General features: G+C 36.1%; 1 long non-coding RNA gene across 1 annotated transcript in view; it reads right to left on the bottom strand.

Moving 5' to 3' along the window:
• Nucleotides 1–9,775: 9,775 nt before the first annotated feature.
• The window catches only part of LOC141570486 (uncharacterized), a 76,456-nt gene continuing 65,694 nt past the window's right edge, over nucleotides 9,776–20,537 (bottom strand). Inside the window, exons 5-7 of the long non-coding RNA XR_012494450.1 lie at nucleotides 18,872–19,004; nucleotides 13,443–13,523; nucleotides 9,776–12,438 (exon numbers count right to left, since the gene is read on the bottom strand). This is a non-coding gene — a long non-coding RNA (uncharacterized LOC141570486). The remainder of the gene's footprint in view (nucleotides 12,439–13,442; nucleotides 13,524–18,871; nucleotides 19,005–20,537) is intronic.

The following is a 20,537-nucleotide window of genomic DNA, read 5'->3' as shown; positions in this document are numbered from 1 at the left end:
AAACATGTAGTTTTGTGAATAATATTTATTCCTAAGGGAAGCACTAAGATTATTTAATCCACCTAAATTTAATTCATTAAATTTAAAGGAATGCCTGTATACGGACTCTAGCATCCCATTGACTAATTCAACCAGCTTACTACAGAGTTTACTAAATATCTAAGTGATTTAATTTATCCAACTACTTATTCCCAAGACAGAGTGTATCTAGCACTCCATAACAAACACTTAGCATTTACTATGTGTAAATCATTACTCATAGCAACATTTTAACTTAGGTAACTACTAGTTTCCACATTTTTAAGATGAGGCCACAAGGGCACAAAACAGTTAGTGAATAGTGGGTCAGGACTCGAACCCACACATCTGGCCTAAGACTCCAAAGTCTGAGCTTTTAAGGTAGGCTATACTGCTCAACAAGTGAAGTTATTTGGCTACACTTCTGGTTTTCAAAAGATCCCATAGTTGATTTAAAAAATGATCCCCTAAAACTTTCCAGATTATGAAAGCACATAAGAGGGGAAAAAACAACTCCGAATTTAAACAAACAAACCAATTGGGTTTGTCAAGGTCTTAAGTATGAGTGAAACCAGCTGAAGAAAATGTGACCCAATCAGAGTTTTATCAAGTCTTAGTAACAAATGCCCTTGGCAAACAAACATAATCAGAACAAAAATTATTTTCCAGTACCACTGAAAGGAAAAATGTTGGCAGTGACTATGGAAATGTGGTAACTGGTAATTATTCAGTCGAAGGAGAATATAAACTGCGACTTACATAGACTTCAGATGCCAAACAAAACTATTACAATGAAATTCTAGGAAACAAAATGTAAACAAAAACTCTCCAGGCTACAGCATTTCCCCACTATTGTATATACATACAAAGGTGAAACTGAATCACCACTGAGGACAAAGCAAGTGATGACATCAGCTAGTCCTCAGAATGAAATCCTAATAAAAATGAAACCGAGTTTATTAAACTCAATTGTCTGAAGTAAATGAATTTCCTCTTATTAGGGAATTTAAATAGTAGATTCTGCCTTACCAAAATGCAGAGCACAAAAATATTTATTGGCAAATATGAATCTTAGACTTCTTTGAAGATCGTTATTAAAAAATACAGAGATTCGGTCAAGATGGTGGAATAAACACTGTTCTTACCTTCTCTCACTACCTTATCAAAATTACAACTGAACTATACAACAATCATCACTGAGAATCACCTGAAGTGTAGCTGAACCACAGCTCTACAACTAAGGACACAGGGAAGAAGCCATCTTGAGACTGGTAGGAGGGACAGAGATGTGGAATGGGGTGGTCTCACATCCGCGTGTGACAATTAAAAATTGTGAGGGATATATCAGCTGCAGAAGTCCCCCACTAGAGAAGCAAGGAGTCTCAGCCCTATACCAGGATCCCCAGCCAAGTGTTCCAGTGCCGGGGAGAGAAGTCCCCATACTTCTGGCTGTGAAAACAAGCAGAGCTTGTGACTGAATAGGACGAGGGCAGTTGCAGTTCCAGGCGCCCCTCTTAAAAGGCCCCAAACAGACTTACTTGCTAATGGACTCACTTACTTTGAGCTCCAATGCTTGGGCAGCAGCTTGAAAGGCACCAGGGAGGAACTGAGTTGACTGGCTTCATACAAGGAGGAACTGAGTTGACTGGCTTCATAGTGAGGGCAGGAGAGGCAGTTATCTCCCAGACAGAAAAGCTGGTGGAAGCCATTGTTTTTTGATTGAGCTCCCTCCCTCCCTGTGTGCAGACACAGGTGGCCACTATATCTGAGTCTCCACTAATCTGGCTAACATTTTTGCTCTGCTCTGGTGATTCCCTAAGACCTTGCCCCACCAAACTTCCAGGCTCATCCAAGCAGCTTTTCCATGTAAAAGGCTTGTCTTGGCTCATGCTGCAGACTGTCCTAATCTCTCTCAAGTGTTCATAAAGCCCAAACAAGCAGTATCTGGCTTTGGCATGTCCCATACTTCTGGCTGAGCAGACATAAGCCTGGCACTAGTTACAGGTGGCGTCAGTTTATAGCTTAGCCTCCCAAGGCACTTCCAAGCCCAGTGCAGGTGACGGCCATCTGGGGATAGCTTTGTGGCTCATGCCAGGTGGTCCTGGGCAGGACATTGGTTGCAGCTGAACTTGGCCTACAGTGGGGCCCTTCCAGGAGGCCCCCAGGCTGGCACCCCAGTGGCCAGCTTCAGACTCAGCTGGAGTATCATCCAACAGCCTTAGGGGACAACACACCAAAAGGGCATACTGGGCAGGGATCAGAGGCCTGCTAAAGTGAATCCTGCTCTGCAGTGTCAGTCAGCTCCTCTATTGTGGTCACAGACATTCCTCAAAACCAATCAGGCTGATGATCAGTCCTTCCCATTGACATGCAAACTGCAACCAAGGCTCAACTGCAACAGGAGGGCACACACAACCCACACAAGGGACATACCTGGAGTATCCAGTTCAGGTGATCAGGAAGACTGAACCACTGGGTCCCACAGGACACCTACTATATAAGGCCACTCGACTAAGACCAGGAGACATAGCAGCCCTACCTAATACATAGAGACAAATATAGGGGAGAGCCAAAATGGGGAGACAAAGAAACATGTTTCAAATGAAAGAACATGTCATGTTCACAGAAAACACACTCTGCTTTTCTGCTTTGGTGGCCAGAGGCACTTATTTATTTATTAATACAAGAGTTATTGGTTGAATATTTACTGTGCGTATCAAGCATTTTTTTAGGAGCTGGATTCATGACTGTGAAGCAGCAGTCTTGTGCATTGATTACATGAGGATTAATTTGTTAAGATAGAGTGAAATAGATTTCTTCATGTGTTGATATTTTTAAAAAGATACATTCAGACTAATGCCATGCCTAATGGAATCCTTCATGCTACATGAATAAAAGCAAGTTATTATGGCAAGCTTTGCAGTTGAAACTGACAGCACTGATTTTACCATAGGTGTATAGATATACTGAGTAAACATAAGAATTATTATACTGCTATCACTGCTAATTTATTTAAAGTACATTATTGTTAAAAGGTATTTTATGTGCTAGAAAATTATGTCTTTTCTAGGACAGACACCTGCAACATCCGAATGATATTGAGTTTGTGTGCTTAGGCCTAAATTAAACATTTGAAATTTACCTTTAAAAAAAGCACATCAGTTGGCATCTTCAGTAAATTCATTTTCTTTTCATGCAGCATAAGGACTGATTTATAAGACCTTTACCAGAAAGCTAAAGCCAGATTATTTTTCTCCACTGATGTTTTTCCCCTAAGAATTACATTTAAATATTTTGTTGGGTATTTTTTCTGGCTCTGCTTAAATGTTTAGTCCTTAATGAAAAATTTAAAATTTTATTTGGATTTTAATTGGCATCTTCCTGTTTTGCTAGTATGTCATGCTTGCCTGCTTTCTTTTGATTTTTCTCATCCCAGCACTGCTTGTTGATTCTACCTGTTCTCATTGATAAATATAGTGAGTCAATGTTGATTCAAGAAATGTTCTTGTTCCCCTTGGAGATTTCAGACCTGAATTTTGTGCTGTTATACATGTAGAAACATAATGAAAGGTCTTAAGAGACAGTGTTAGCAGACTGCTTATAAGCCCAGCCCTGGAACCTAACTCCCAGGTTGAAATCATTGTTCTCTGTGACTGGAAGCTGGTTTCTATGCTTGGGTTTCTGCATCTGAAAAATGGAATTTCTAGTAGAACTCAGCTCATAGACTTCTTGAAAGGATTAAATATGTTAAAATATATGAAGTGTTGAGAACAGTGGTGGACCCATAGTAAATGCTGTGTAAATGTTTATTATTATGTAGCTTTAAATTCAGTTTTGTGTTTTTCCCTAATGTACTTTGAGTTATTTCCCTGTATCTTAACTTGTATCTTGCACAGTCGTTCTGTGTGTCAAGACAGTTAGCTAAAAAATTAAAGTTCTATTAAGAAAGAGCAGATTTTATGGAACGAATTGAATACATTTTAGAATCCTGCAGTGTCAGGAATTACTAGAGATACTCTCTTTAAGTATCACAAACATTTTCTTTCTCATACAAGTTCAGGAATGAACCTTCCAATTATAGAACTCTAACTTCCTTACAAAGACATGTTTTTCCCCCAACTGTTCCGTGTGACTTTTGTGGGATTCTACCTTTTCTCACCTCTGCAACAGGTTAGCACCTAGTTCATGGCTAGATGTCCAATACATCCTGTTGCTAGACTGGCTGTGAATTTCTCTAACATTGTGTGTTCCAGTGACTTTCTACAGGGTCATCCTATTATGGTAATGAGTTGTTCTGTGAGACCCTTTAATATCTCTGCCATACCAATGAGTACCTTTAAATACATTTGCATTATAAAAAACATTTTCTGTCATTCTCTGACAGAATATAGGCAAGAATAGGCTTTTGAAGGATGAAATTTAAGGGAGAATGTTTCAGAACAAAAATAGGTTCTTAAGGAATACTGGAGAGAATTAAATTCCATTACTTATGTTTTTTGAAGGGCATACCGCTGCCAAGGTGTGAAATAACCAGGAGAACTATTGTAGAGGTGATGACAAACTTTTCCAGTAATAGCTACAAATGATCTCATTCTCTTCCAAACCAAACCGTGCAATGTTTTTAAAGGGATACCTGGTAACATTGCAGTATCTAGAAGAAAATAAAAAGGTAGGGAGACATCCTACCTGGTGACTGATTATACCCCAGAGACTGGAGAAGACTGAACATTATTGACATAGGCAATTTAACGTGAGAAGTTTCAGATGTGTAAGGAATGTTGAGGTTTCTGATGAAGAAAACACAGTACAATAGTGATATGTAATTAGAGCTTCAAAAATTAATGTACTTTATGTTCATTTAGTTAAAAAAAACCCCACAAAATTACAAAGAACAAAAAGATATTACATTAAAACAATCATTTGGGATTAGAGTCATAATATGAGACATTTTCAAGGTGAAGAATATGAAAATACAGTTGATTTTACAATAATAGTGAAACTTCTTGCAATACAAGTTGTGTATTGGAAATGTTTCCATCAATGACATTTATATTCTTATATTAATTAACATTTTTGAGCAATTTGATGTTAATTCCTGCTTCCAAAGTGTAATTAAAAGAATGATGTCTAACTAAGCTTTGAACATTTGAAGTCTTCTCACCAATAAGTGGTAGATAAATTTTCCAAAGGCTTTGCATCCATGTTGTTTGGGGGGAAAAAATATAGCTTTGACCATGATCAGGCAGAAAAGGTTGTCCAAATCATTGGACAATCATTCACTACTCAGAACATTGTCCAAATGTTCTTTTCAGTGCAATTACTGACTTCTGCTACTGCTAACATGATATAAAGTTGGTCACACTTCCTAATATGTTTGTTCCTGCTGGGTGTGGCTGAAGTAATGGAATTATTGGCTCCACATTTCACTGAGGGTGTTTTCACCTTCAGTGGGCATGTGTCTCTCAATGGTCAGGGGAAAAGTGACAGAAGACAGTTATGGGGGCCATACAGAAGCACCCTGGATTTCCTCTGTCAGGACCCCAGCTCTCAGTCCACAGGACTCATGAAGAAACTCTCTGCACAGAAGAGAAAAAGGGGCAGAAAGCTGAGCTTTGAATGTTTTTTTTTTTTTTATTTTGAGAGCTCCAATTGGCTTCATATGAGTGCAATTAAGCTTCTGAATTTGTATCATTTTAGTGTAACAACACACACACACACAAACACACACACACACATTTGGTTTTTGTTCTCCTAATACCTACTCTATTAAATTACTGATTATATTGTAACAATATTATTTATTTAAATCATTTAGCCTCCAGCTTAATCATTCAAATCTGTTTTGTCTTTTCTTACTAATTTATACAATTGTTTCAATCTATTTTTTCTTATATGTATGCAGTTCACTTATTTTTCTTTCATGAGTTTTGTTTTTATTCCATCTTATCTATTTTTATTCTGGTTTCTTATTTGCCGTGTTTTTGTTTTGTTTTGTTTTTCCTGATAGTTTCTTCTTTCAGTTTACTTCATTTTAAAAATCACTAGCTAATGTATCATATACCCTCCCTTTAAACTTTTTTTTTTTTATTATTCTCGTAGGTTATTAAATTATAAACAGGAAACATGACCCATGTGATAAAGTGGTGCTAGAAAGTTAATTTGTGCCTCAAGAAGGAAGGCTGATCACTTTTGTCTGTGTCTTCCTGGCCCTTTTTATATGACCAACTTTCTGCCTAGTTTAAATTGACAAAAATTCGTTTGGTAAGTGAATTCAATAGTAAAGTGTGAGTTTTACTTATAAAAAGTATTCAATTTAGAAGCCTTAGTCTTCAAATTATCACATAGATGTAAATTCAGGCCTTGCTTTTTATATTACTAGGAGTGAAATTTTCCTATGAATTTTGCCCAGTGGTTTCATGTAATTGTATTACACTGTACTGAGGGCTTCTTGGAACATGTTTCAAATTTTGCTTTCACGTGTTTTATTTATTTTTTATTCAGATATAATTGACATATAAATTATATTAGTTTCAAATGTACAACATAATGAGTTATATTTGTTTATATTGCAAAATGATCACCACAATACGTCTGGTTAACATCCATCACCACAAAGTCACAATTTTTTTCTTTCTTGTGATGAGAATCATGTGTTTATTTTAGAACTAAAGGACAAATGCACAGGATCAAGAGGAAAACTGGAGAGGTATCCTCCCCAGCTTTTAATAAATCAAACAGCCAACAAACAAACAAATAGAAAAAAGAAGAATTCACTACTGAGTCACACATTTCCTTCCAACTATCAAGCCAAATATGTAGTTTCTTCTAATTGAGGTTGTATTTGTCACTTTATAATTAAGTCTTCAACTTCTATCTACAACCCAGGAGAACAAATTTCTTCATGAAGCCATAAGGGACTCACTGATGTTAACAGGAGAAGATCTGAAGAAAGCCTAAAGCAAAAGTACAAAACAAATGTAGAAACTACACATAAAGAACTGGAATATGGTTGGGAACCAATAAGAACTGACCCCAAATTTTTACCCATTCATATATAATGATCTTTGCAGATGTTAGTTAATGGTTTTCACTTCTGTAGTCTTGACAAGCCCTGGAATTCATCAGATCTGGAAGCAAACATTTCAACAGTTCCCAGAGAATTTCTGGCCTCCCATATCCAGGAAGTTATGGAAGTCTCATGAGGAATCCTGTTCTTGCAATAGTTGTGGTCCACTTTGCAAATTCCGAACAGTTGAAGTAGGGTCAGTAGCAACTACTATTTATTTGCTGCCCACTCCATACCAGACACTGTACTATCAGGCTGCTTACCATCTTACAACAATAAAATATATTATTATCTCCATTTTTAAATGAGAACTGTGAAGTTCAGTTAACTTACCTCAAGGTCACACAGCCAGTAAGTGTCAAAGCTGAGGCTGGACTCCAGGTCTTAAAGACTATATTCTTAACCACCAGTTAACACTACCCTCAATAAATAACAGCCAGATTCTGAATAGTTACTTAAAGTCTAAAAGAGTGGATATGTAAAATTGTCAAATGCTTTTAAGTTAACCTTGAATTCACTGGGAGATAAGCAGATGCATTTGGAAAAAGTTCTTCACTCTCATTATTGTGAGCTTATCAGCACCATTTATAATTTAATGATACATGGTACCATGTTAATGTCTGTGGGCAAAAATAGCATAAAGGCCATAGCTACCGACTGCAAAGGATATGAGAAATCAAGTGATAAAGCCAAAAAGTTCAATCTGTAAAAATTACACCCAGTGTAGTATATTAAAATCGCACAAATCACAAGAGGGCATAACTTTTCTTTACGATTCCAGGCCTGTCTTGGCTTAAGCATCCTCAGGGTTCTATCTTCCTTTCCTTGGCTTTTTCCTTAGCCTCTGTCAGTCCCTTCCTCTCTATTTTAACGAAAATTTGTTTGAGAAATCTTTCTTAAATGAAAATTTTAAATGTTAGTATAATTCTGATGCAAATCTCTAAATTCATAAACATAATTAAAACACTGTGTTCAAATCTTGGATTCAAGATTCAGAATCTTGGATAGAAGATTCTGTTAACCCTTGGTTTTCCTGTAATAATTTACCAAATTCCAGCACATTTTTTCTTACATCTCTAAAAGAGGAAATTATCTCTTTTATTTAGGTCCTTGTTTCTTCCTATCTGTGCATGACTTCAACTTTGATTTACTATTTCTGCAGGTCCACTGTCTTTCTACAAACCCATTGCTTTGATCTCATACTCTTCATGTCTACGCAGTTGGTTTCCACTTGCTCTCCATTGGAGGGTTGACTTTGGAGGCTTCCTGGCAAGTAGCATAATTCATTTTTGTTCATCAACCATTTATTGAATATTTCTAAATGCCAGGCATCATGTTGAGTGTTGGGATGTAAATGCAAGAAAAGATACGCATCCTTCCCAAAGGCATTTACAAGTCAGTGGATTAACTTTTCCTGCTTGAGTAAAGAATATTTCCTGTTTCCCACACTCCATCTAAACCAAATTGCACAACACTGTGTTTCCTTTGAAGTATTTTTTTAGTTTAATATCAAGAAATCCTTTATCTCAATTACAGATTTTTCCTGCTATTTTCAGTTATCCCTCATTAAACCTGGAGAGCAATGAAATATCTGAATCTTCTATACTTTCCATTGTCACATCCCTCTGTGGTTTTCCCCCGAAATTTCCTTCTCATGAACATCCCTTCCTTTCATCAGCATCTTAACTCAGCCTCTCTGGCCAGTGTGTCTGTAATTGCTCTTATTGTACCAGGCATCCAAATTAGATCATTCTCTTTAATGGAAGGAAGCAGATGAGAGTCAGTTAAGATTTTTCTAGGAGGAAAGTTTGCTACTTTTCTGCCTTGAGGACTGAAGAATTTCTATCTTAGTAGCAGCAGGTGGTAGTTAAGCATGATGTTCCTGGAGTCAGGTTGCATAGGTTCAAATTCTCACACCAACCATGCCTTGTTGTGACCTTGGGCCAATTATTTCAACTCTTTAGGCCCCACTATCTTATTCTGTTACGTTAGCTTAATAATAGTCCCTACCTGTCAGGGTTGTTGGGAGGACTGAGTGGGATCCAGCACTTAACAAATTTAGAAGAGCACAAGTAAGATGCTAAATAACATTATCTATTATTAAAAATAATTATCATTGTTGCATGACCTCAATGAAGAGTGATGTAAAATTGGCTTAGGATTTAAAATTTGCTATGGTCCCATGTAGCAAGATACCAAAATAATTATAATACAAAAAATAAGTTCTAATAATTTGGTCTAATATTTTCATTTGGGAAATACATCCTAAGGAAATAATCCAAGATTCAGTGACTCAGGCACAGAAATACTCATCACATCAATTATTTAAAAGAGCATAAAGCCACCTCTAGATGTACCTCTCACTTAAATATTAGTATATATTAATGTACTAGTAAATGTTATATTAAAATTATATATTGGTTATATATAATTAGAAAATTGTTCATGAATAGCATTTTAATGAATGCCTATTATTTCATTTACTGATATACCATCATTTACTATTTATTTAATACTCATTCAATAAAACTATACGTAAGTGTTCTTCAATTGTTGAGAAATGCTTATAACAAGTAAAAAAATGTTAGAAAATTGTATATATAACACAGACACAACTCTGAAAAATAATATACATAGAAGGAGAGAAATATATCAAATTTATTTGAGCAGTTAACTCTTGGTGGTAAGACTGGGTGATCTCTATATTTATCTGTATATAAACCAACATTTTTTTCTGCACTGAGCTTGTCAATTTATAATCTAAATGAAAAATGTTTTTAAAAATTGACAAGAATAACATGGTAGGTTTATAAAATGCCCTATAAAAATTGAAATCTAGTGAGAATTTTAATTATTGAAAGTCCTTTGGGGGGGTTTTAAAATATTTGAAGGAGGGGACGGCCTATTTTTAATTATCTTCTTCACTTAGTCAAATGCTTGTCCCCAGTGAACATTTGTTTTGTGGTTATTGACAAAGCAACAGACTGGTTGACAAAAATGTTTAGATTTTTAAATTTTAGTAATCAATCAGGGCAAATGCAAGAATTACAAGAGTTCTTTATGATACATATGAATCTTTTTCTGATTTCTTCTTTAGTTTTTTTTCTTTCTTTTTTTTTTTTTTAATGAGGCTATTGGGCCTGATAAAAACAAAGACCTTACATGTTGTGTATTTTTACAGACCTAGCAGCAGATGTAAAGGGGATGAGAGAAGACTTGAAGGACTGAGGGAGAGAAATGTGAAGAGGAGGCCATCAGAAGCTATAGTAAAAGTCTTGTGATCATTGGCAGCATCTGGAACAGCTGGTAGCTGTGCAATTTCCACAGAAAGCTTCCTTAGAGAGTGAAAGGGGCTCAATTTTTGCTGCTAGACCAAGGAAGGAGAGGTGACGCTTACATGGCCCACCCCTACAACAACTTCTCAATAGTAAACTCATCAGTCTTGTCATCAGCACCTTCCTGAGAAGAGGATCCAAGATGGTACCTGAAGGTTCTAGAGCAGAGCAAAGTGGGTACAATCATAAGAGAGTTGAGAAGCTGCAAAGCCATTACTGGCTATAATTTCACCAGGAGCCCAGAACCCTCATTCTGTTTCTCTCTTCTTTCCAGGAACAGAGACTGTCATGTTCAGAGGGCAAGTTTCCTGAGACCACCCCAATTCTGATGTGAAACCACAGCACTCTCAGTTCTCTCATCCAGCATTCTCTTTTCTGTGCTTAAGCTTCAAACCCTCACCTAGAAGTTGTGGGAAGATAAACAAAGAAAGGCAGAACAGTGGAAGACAACACCAATTTTGGTAGGAAAAGTCACAACAAAGATTCTCAGCTAAGATGGCAGAGTTCTCTGAAGACTTTGGTGTGGTTTGAATCCTTTGCCCTATTTGTGAAGACATCTTTGCTTTTAAAGTGATTCCCCCCCCCCACTTTTAGTTCATTATCATCGTCGTCGTCATCATCATCATCATCATCATCATCATCATCATCATCTGCTGTGTAGTGCCTTACAGTGAACAAAATGCCTTCATTGACATTATTCCATTTAATCCTCACAAGAACCCCATAAAAATTAATATTATCTTTTTAGAGGTGAAGAAACCAAAACTCAGGTTTTAAATGGTTTTTCCAGGGGCTAACCAAAATGCAACTCCAAGTCAAATCTTCTGACTGCTGTTGATCCATTTGGTCCTATAATTGACATGGACTATCATGTCATTTTTCCCAAATGACAACATCTCGGTACTGACTTTATTCATGCTAAAGTGTGTTTCAAATTATCTACAATTTCTTTTGGGAACCTCGGTACTCTAGTTGTCAATGTTTATAATACTCAGAAATCTAAGTAGAATAGAAAGTGTTCTGATGCATCAGTTCAGGATATTATTCTGATCTATTCGCACAATGCTAAAGTGGCAGACTTTTGGCAATATTCTATGTTTAAGTTTATCTTGATATATTTTTCATAAATACACAGTTTTCTCAATGCTTCACTTTTGGTAGTAAAGGGAGAAAGTATGTTATTTTAGGCCCAGCAGCAAGACTGAAAAAGTTACGGGCAGAAAAATACATTGTCACAGTTCTCCAAATCTTACCTACGCACAATAAACATTTCCACTTCCCAGGGCCCAGTTGTCTTCAAAGAACTTTAAGCCCTGTTTGTAACTCAAAAGACCTCTTATACTCTGATAATAACTTGGTGTCAGACTCTGAAAACACAGAGCTGTCAAGTGTCAACATTTTGTAGAGAAGGGTCAAATTAGTATTTCCACATGAGACTTTTCTCTAGCTTTCACTGTTACTGGCTCTGGCACTCAAAGAAAGGCTGGACTGTTTGTTATTCCTTAGACCTGACTGAGAAAGAACTCAGCTCTGTTGCTCTCAGGGGATGGTAACATTACTAGATGGCAAAAGTGAAAGTGAGATGAATATTTCCAACTTTGGTAGGATTTAATTTTTTCCCCCGTCTATGTTGGCTTATTCATACTATACAGCAAAACATCAAATCTTAGAAGGTTGTAAAAAAGGATTAGTAAAATTGTATCAATTTCAGTTTCACTGAAACACATTTTTATAGGATTCCATGGTTTTGATTAAAACATTTACAGAGCACCTACTCTGTAGAAGGCACTGTGGGAGGTAAAAAGACGACTTATTCAATCATGTTCCTCTGGTAAGTCTTCCCTACATGTATCTCAGGAACATGTAAGGTGATCAACTTACGTGCTTTAATGGTAGTCAACATTTACTTCAATTACAGCAGTCATTCCAAAAATACTTTTGAAGGTCTTCTAAGTGCAGACAATGTGGTAGGTCCTAAGTTATAGCATCTCCCCTACTAAGTTCTAAGCGACCTGAGGGCTGAGATTTAAACAGAAAATACATAATTAAAATGATATTAGCTAGCTCTATTGAACAAAAGGGGAAGGTGTAGACTCAGGGAATGACAGTAACTAGGAGTCCAGGTGTCATGAAATGGTGGATAGTCTCTTCTACCCTAAAATTAAACACCTCTACAGGTTTTAGGTTTTTGCATTTTGACTCAAGAATAAAAGTCCTGCAAGAGAGAATCCAATTGGTTTAGCCTGAGTCATGGGCCTACCACTTAACTAGAGGCATTTGGACAGATGATCTCAGCACACACATCAATGAAGTGGTAATTCATCCAATGGGATAAGAATGTATCATCAAATCAAGAGGAACAAATGCAGACAACCGAAAGCCAACAAATATACACTATATATGACAATAATACACAAAGACTGTTTATATTGTATGGGAGAAAAAATAGTTTTCCTTCTAAGTTCTCTGGCTGGTCTAATAATCACATTGACACGAGAGAGATTGACAGGGGGAAATAACCAAATTTATTACATATGTACATATGAGGGTTCCCTAAGAATATGGGACCCAAGGACAAATTGGGTAGTTGAGGTTTATATGCTGTTGTGGACTAAGGAGAGGGAGGCAGGGGTCTGACACTTCAAAGAGGAAGTAGGCAATTCACAGGTAGATGAAAAATAGCAAATATTTGGTAAACAAATTCTTGCTGGGCCACCCAGAAACAATGAGACAGAGGAGAGTCTAACAAACAGACTTGGCAGGTTCCTCTCTGTCTGCCACACTTAGTTCATATTTTAATGCTAGTTTCATATTATGACAGTTTCCTTCCTTTAAGGTTTTACTATCTGAATTCCTTTAGGCAGGTAAAATGGGAGAGGTTGCAAGGCTATTCTTGAGTCTTCTGTGTTCTTAAAAAATAACCAGCTTAAAATAATTAAATTCCCAAAAGGCATATTTTGGGGGTTGCAAACTCTGCTTTCCCTCAATGCTTAAATTCTGGAACTTAAAAGGAAAATACTTACTTGAGGTTTTCTCCAGAAGGATTAACTCCCTTCTACTATCCAGTTCCTCTCATTTGTTCCGGGCCTTCATTGAAGAGGAATCTGAAAATAAATGCCCACAAACCCATTGCTGATATGTAGTTCTAAATAAGGTAAACTAAGACTAGGTAAGCCATAGAATTCTTAAGCAATTAACACTTTTTGCTTTTTAGTCATCTAAGGATTCATTTGTTTTTTTATCTGTACATCTGTGCTGAATTTTGCATCTTTTTTCTAAGTAAACCTTTTGTTTTTCCTTATAATTCAGAAAAATGAATTCCTCACCTTAGAGTTCTTATTCTTTTAAGCATTATGATAGCCACATTATTTAACATCTTGAAGGCTCAGTTTCCCGACTTATACAGCAAGAGCTAGATCAATCTAAGACAAATATTCTCTCCTGAGAACATTTATGATATTGTAATGGTGGCAGTATACTTTTAAGGATTTAGCAATCTAGTTTGGTTTATTGATTTATAGTGTACTTTATGTTGTGGTTTATTATTATTTTTTCCTCTTCTTTGTTTCTCGCCCTCACTGCCTGATTTAATTGCTCTTCTTTCCCAAGGCTACATGCATACCTCACTAATCTAGCTAATCAGCAGAACACTAACTTGCAAGAAACTGAGTCAGCCCTCATCTGGACGCCAGCAACCAGGCTACAATTCTGGACTGTGATTTTCTGTCTCATGACATATGAATCACCCCTAAGACCAGGTTTGAGATAACCATCACAGAACAAACTGGACCCCAGGAGATGTTCTCCTGGATGAGATGCATGATTAACTCCCCCTTTTCTTTGTTCTGCTTCTTCTTGTGCACCTATAAAACCTTCTGACCCTTCTAGGAATGGAGGAGACGGCCTTTGAGACAGTAGTCTACCATCTTCCCAGAATGCTGGCATTTTGAATAAACCTACTTTTCTTTCCACCAACTCTTTGTCTCTTGATCTTTGGCTTATGAGCAGAAAGCAGCTGAACCTGAGCTCTGTAACACTGTTAGACATCTAGGTCCTTGTTTTCCCTTTAGAAGCTTTAACTTTCAGTCAGTTTGGCCCAAGGAAAAAAAATTGAAAAGAGGTCAATTTTAACTCTTGTGCTTACCTTCTTTTCCTTTCATTGCTGTGTTTTTTTATTTTTTTCTCTTGTTTCTTCATGCCCACTTCCACATTTCCCTTTTCCTTCTTAGTGAGATAAATAGTGTACAAAGTGAACGGACAGATGTTTTAGAATAGTACGTCTTGGGAATATAAACATTGTATCCTGAGTCCCACTTTTATGCAAGTTGTTCAAATTTCACTGTAAATGCAGCCATATTTTCCAGGGTCCATTAATGGTGGTTTGGCTTTCAACTATGAGAAAATGGACTCCTCAGTATAGCCTGGTGAATCTGAAGATCTCAAGATTTGGATGGCCTGCCTCTCTCAGCTCTGAGGATTTCATCATTAATTCTTTGCCATGAAGGCAGATTACAGGGCTGTTCACATCACAAAGTACAAACCATATCTTATTATATGACACATCATGAGTTCTTTTGACTCCATAGGCAAATCAAAATTCCAGACAAGTATAACATTCATTTTTTTATGACTCATAGAAATTTTTCTTTCTTGTAAATAAAAACATATGATTTTAAAAAATTTCTATGGGAGTTCTGTCCCTAGACATTTTCTATTCTTCGTCTTTCTGTCTTAAGAATGGCAAACCCCTGCTCCTTTACTCTTAAAATACTCCTCAAGTCTTTATTTCACTCATAATCTCTTATCACTGATTGGCTGGTTAGAATTCTCCACCTAATACTAACAGCTTGACATCTAGAACAATATCATTTTCCAAGGGAGCTCTGGGAATCTCTGGTGATCAACAGAATTTTCTCAGATTGTATTTTATAATATTTATGATGCTTGATAACAAATTATGAATATAATTGTTTCTCTAGCTTCATCTAGTTTCAGTAAATAAAATAAAAAAAATTACTTGTTAAAATATCCCAGCACCCAATATCTGTGTTAAATTGCCTTTGTTAATAGTGTAAAATTCTAACACACTTAGAGGGACCAAAAACAATGCCATCATTATAAAGATTTTGTAACCGTGAATATTGTAGGGCCTGGCTTGGACGAAGTATTAATAATAGTTATTGAGAACCTACTCTTAAAAGACAAAATCAAAAAACAAAAAAACCCCAACTTCTTATATTGAAATGATTTCAAACTTTAAAAAGTAGAAAAAAAGAACAATAATAAAAGGAACGCTAGTGTATCCTTTTACCCAGATTCACCTGTTGTTACCATTTTAACCCCATTTGCTTTATCATTCGTCACTTGCTCTCTCAGTGAGTACCTATTCTTTTGCTATGGTCCTTTACCTGCTTGCTATTTCAAATCTTCACCCTAACCTTATGCGATAGCATCCATATTGTAGATATAAGGGAACTCAGGCTTTAAGACATAAAGAGATAAAGTAGACATGTTATTTTTGCCTCTTTTTCTCCTTATACATATATCCTGACTTTCCTTGGGGAACTCTTACTCTCCATCTATGTGGTTCAAATAATTGGATCCCCACCCCTACCCCAGCTCCAAGGGTGGGTTCCTATTCCAGGCTTAGCAAATGAATGTGGTGCAACCTCTTTGCTACAGAGATTGGTTCAGAGATGGGCATATAACCAGACTCAGGTAAATTAGATCCAATCAGCATTGGCCTAGGACATTTTTCTAGAATAATTGAGAAAGCAATTATCTTTCCCTTGGAATTGTTAAGTTGTAGAATGTAAGTTTGGAGTTGTTAGAGATCTTTTTTCCTACCACAAAGAGATTATTGTGAAAGGAAAAGAGGGCTGACAGAAAGAGCCATAGATTTCTGGAATCAGTCATATGAGCCAACAATTTCCCTTTATGCACAAACCAGGTTGATTTGGCATTCTGTCACTTACCACTGATTCTGACTATTCAAAAAGCTATGCCCTCCTCCTTGTAGGTTACAAGACTATTAAGTGTTAGGAGATAGGATTTGAACTAAGTTCTGTCTTTGGTCAAACCCCTCTCTCTTCCAAGTAGAGAATTTACCTTTTGCCACTGAGAGTTGGAGACTAAGGAGGAGAAAACTGCACACATGCAACTTTTTAGAAATATATTTCAGTAAGTCAGTTTGTTTTTTAACATGTCTGACACATATGTGCTTGCAGAATATCATACTCAGTACTGTGGCAAATGAAGAAGGAAGTAGAAATCAGAGTAACTCCTTGTTTAATGGTTATAAATTAATGGAGGATGAAAGACATAAAAGTCATAAAAAGTAAAACAGGCAAAAAGACAAATTGAGAAGTTTGATCATTTTGAAATGGATGAAAAATTGATGAAATGTTTCAATCTTCACCAGAAAGTGAAAGGCCATATTATACGCACAAATCATTACTCATTTCTGGTATTTCCAACATTATCCACAGGGTAACTGGCCTCAGATCCTTTAACATAACACTAGAGTCAACTTCAGTTCGCTCTTTCTTGCTTCCATTAAAAATTCTCTAAATAAGTCTAACGATTCTGTTTCTAGAACATTATTTTGTTTCATATTTCCATAGGCCTGGGCATTTTTATATTAAGCCAGGACTCTTACAATCATACACTTCTGCTTTCAGGCAGAGGGCACTTTTTCACCTAAGAATGTACTAAACTAGTGTTTTTAAACTATGAACCATTGTCAATGAGGACATTATAGAATTGATTTAGTAAGTCATGATTTCTTTTTAAATGAAATAGAATAGTATAGTTGCAAAGGTAGGTATTGCAATACAAAAATTTTCTTTTTTTTTTCTATAGATATGAGCACTGATATAGATGTGGGTATTAAATTAGATCTAGATATATGATGTGAATGTGTATGCACTTGTGTGCATGTGTGTACTGAGTTGTCATATAAAATATATTTCTTACAATGGGCTATGAACAAAAAAGTTTGAAAGCCAATGAACTGAACAGAGCAGTAATCAGCAATCATCAAAGAGAATATATTAGTAAAGTCTATAAATTGTGCAAACATTGCTGTAGGAATCATCATTATAAAATACAAGTTTGTTTTTTCATTATCCTTGCTGACAAAATTATAGTGGATACCAATCTTCATAAATTCTAAGCACATTCTAAGCACACAGATGGTATTTCCTGTGGAATAGTCCTCATCTGTCATTGCTCTCTGAGCGGCAATCCTCTCCTCTTCTTTCTGCCAAGTGACAACACCACTTCCATTCAGAATCTTGTACAAAATTCACCTCCTCCACCAAACTGTGAGGAACTTTGCCTTGGGGAAAGTTAGTTTACACCTTATTTGATTAAATTGTTTTAAGTTTATTACTAAAACAGTACATGCTTATTGTAGAAAATACAGAGGAAAAAGAGGCGTAAAGAAAAAGAGACAAGGAAAATCATCCATATTGTTCTGGAAGTATCTATTCTTAACATTTTGGTAGTTAGAAATCATTGTTAGAATAGACAAATTTAATTTTGAGATGTTGAAGGGGAATCATAATAATTCCCCCCAATTATTCCCCAGTTAAAGCTTAAATAAAATACAACTAGTGTGGGTACAATCTTTGATAATTAAATAATCAATAATTATCACTCCTGAGTTTTAAATACTAGAAGAACAGGGATTTAACCAAGACCACCTGTAATTAAAGGACATTTATAAGAATTGATGTAACTTACTAGTTTCATCAATAAATAGTCTGTGCAAATTTTGCTTTGATTCAGAAAAGCTAATCAGATTGTCACAGTAATGTACTGGGTTGGTAAAACATATGATATAGTGGTTACAGCTGATAAGGAACTATTGAAAAATCCATGGAAACAAAACATGTGAGAAACGTTAGACTAAATATTGTAGAGAAAAACAGAATAGGTCTATTAACTCTACTTCAAATTTCCATAGTCTTTCCCCCAGCCTCATCTCTGACAATCATCTTTCTAAATAAATCAGTGATAAAGCTAGTAAAAATAACAAGAGTTTTGATGAAATGCTGATATAGTTTCATTCTTCTACTTGAACATAGCAGGAAGTAAATTTGAGGTTATGAATATTACATTTCATTGCCTGGTTAATGGTCGTATACCTGTCTTGTCCCCACATTTCTGGACCAAATTTGGAGCTTCCATTAAAGTCAAATGGTGCTTTGCCCTGAGGCAGGGAACTGACAGGTTTTAGGAACAGAGTGAGGATTTGCCCCACGGGGAATGAGTAAAGGAAAAGGAAGACAGCTTTTGTTAAAGAGAGCAAAAAAGTCTGCCTAGAAGTTGGAATAAAAAAAATCAAACTTTTTCAGATATCTTTGTCATTTGATGTAGAAACTGAGGCAATGTTTGAAGTTAGAGATTTAGCAGTTTATCCTCATTCACCTTTCAGAAACAGTAGTACCTGTGAGCAGTAGGCTCCTGTGGTCTCTGTGGTCTTCTCTGAGGTCTTTTCTTATCACAGGTGATGGAAATGTATGATGGGAATTTACCGAAACACTGAGTGTTTAAGAAATTAAGATTGCATCCGGGGCTTTCTGAAGGGAGAGAAGAGAAAAAGTTACTGCATACTTCTGCAAATATAACCCTTAGAGAAGTGGATAATGACCAAAGAAATGCAAAAGAAAAAAAAAATCATTTTATATCCTTCTAGGAAAGTTCTGTAAAAGAAGGCAGAGCCAGCTTTTGGCTGAATTTCTACCAAAACTAACAGAAGGCAAAAATATTAAGCATCTTAGTATCCTACACTTATTGTCTGCCTTGTTTTCTCTAGGCTTTGAAGGATGTACATTGCATTTCTTCTCTAGCAAGCCAGTTGTTCTGGAAGTCCCTGCCTGGCTAGCCTCTTCCCTTGGAAAGAATGGACAGCAGCATCTGTTGAGCTAAACTGTTTGAAATTGCTGGTGACAGGAAGTAGACACCTTAGATCTGCTACTGCTTCAATCCCTACAATTCTGCTTTGAGGTAGGCATTGCTGTTCATAGGAAACTGTTGAGAAATGAAGTCAGAGGGCTGATAAAATTTGCCTAAAGTAGGCTGACTTGGTTTGTCTGTGTTGGAGTTGGGGTTTAGATGAGGTGTGATTCTGAAACTAATGATGAGTTATTTTATCAGAAAAGAAAAGAAAGTTATAAAGAAATTCCTGAAATGTTTTCCTTCAGGTCCAAAATTAAAAGTGTTTCACTAAGTATGTTAAGGTGGAAAGGGGATCTACTCTCTTTGGAAACAAAAATGGGGAAAAATGGGAGAAAGCTAAAAGTAGAAGATCAAAATTACTGCAGTGAAGAACAGAATCAACTGTATAGAACAAGTCATATACCTGGGACAAAATAAAAGCAATAATTTGCCTCTTAATGAAGAATAACAAGATATAATACATAAATGCAATGGTAGTTCAGATTACAAAAGGAAATTTAGAAACTCAGGAGAACATAGACTGTTTATTTAAAAAAAAATCTTAAAACTCTTTATTGTAAACAGTGTTAGAACCTTTAACAATTTTTAACAACTCAGACCCACATTACGATTCCAGGACATTATTTTTGTCAGCTGTATAAAATAAATCATGAAATGAGTCTTCTGAGTTCATTTATCAATGTGTACGTGTACCCAGGTCATGCTTTTTGCAACTTCAAATGTCTGCTTTCCTCCCTAAGTAACTAGAGGAATTCATTCAGTCTGTTGGTTTATTATGGGTGGTTGCTTCACTCTGAGATGTAGACCAAAATACACTGAAAAAAATATGTTTTTCTGTCTTTGAGTGAGGCTGTTATATATGTAAATAATCAGCACTTGAGTTCCTTTTTTTTTTTTTTTTAAGAAACATTCACTGAAATGCAAACTTTCACTATTTCTCTGTACAATTGATCTAGGCCATTTAGTTGAGTAAAATGCATTCAGTTAGTCACTCAAGAGGTGGTATCTTCCACTTGAAACAATCTAGAAGCAAGGTTAACCAGGGTCCCTGTGTTACTCATGGGCTCTGCATGTACAGTGACAAAAGTCACAAAAAGCCTGTTACTTTTCTCATTTTTAATGGCTTGTTCTTTTTCTTTTTAAATTTTTTATTC

This window comes from Rhinolophus sinicus, linkage group LG01 (genome assembly GCF_036562045.2).
Source record: "Rhinolophus sinicus isolate RSC01 linkage group LG01, ASM3656204v1, whole genome shotgun sequence".
In the NCBI taxonomy this organism is placed as follows: domain Eukaryota; kingdom Metazoa; phylum Chordata; class Mammalia; order Chiroptera; family Rhinolophidae; genus Rhinolophus; species Rhinolophus sinicus.
The sequence above is the reverse complement of the archived record's forward strand: the minus strand, read 5'-3'. Positions and strand labels throughout refer to the sequence as shown.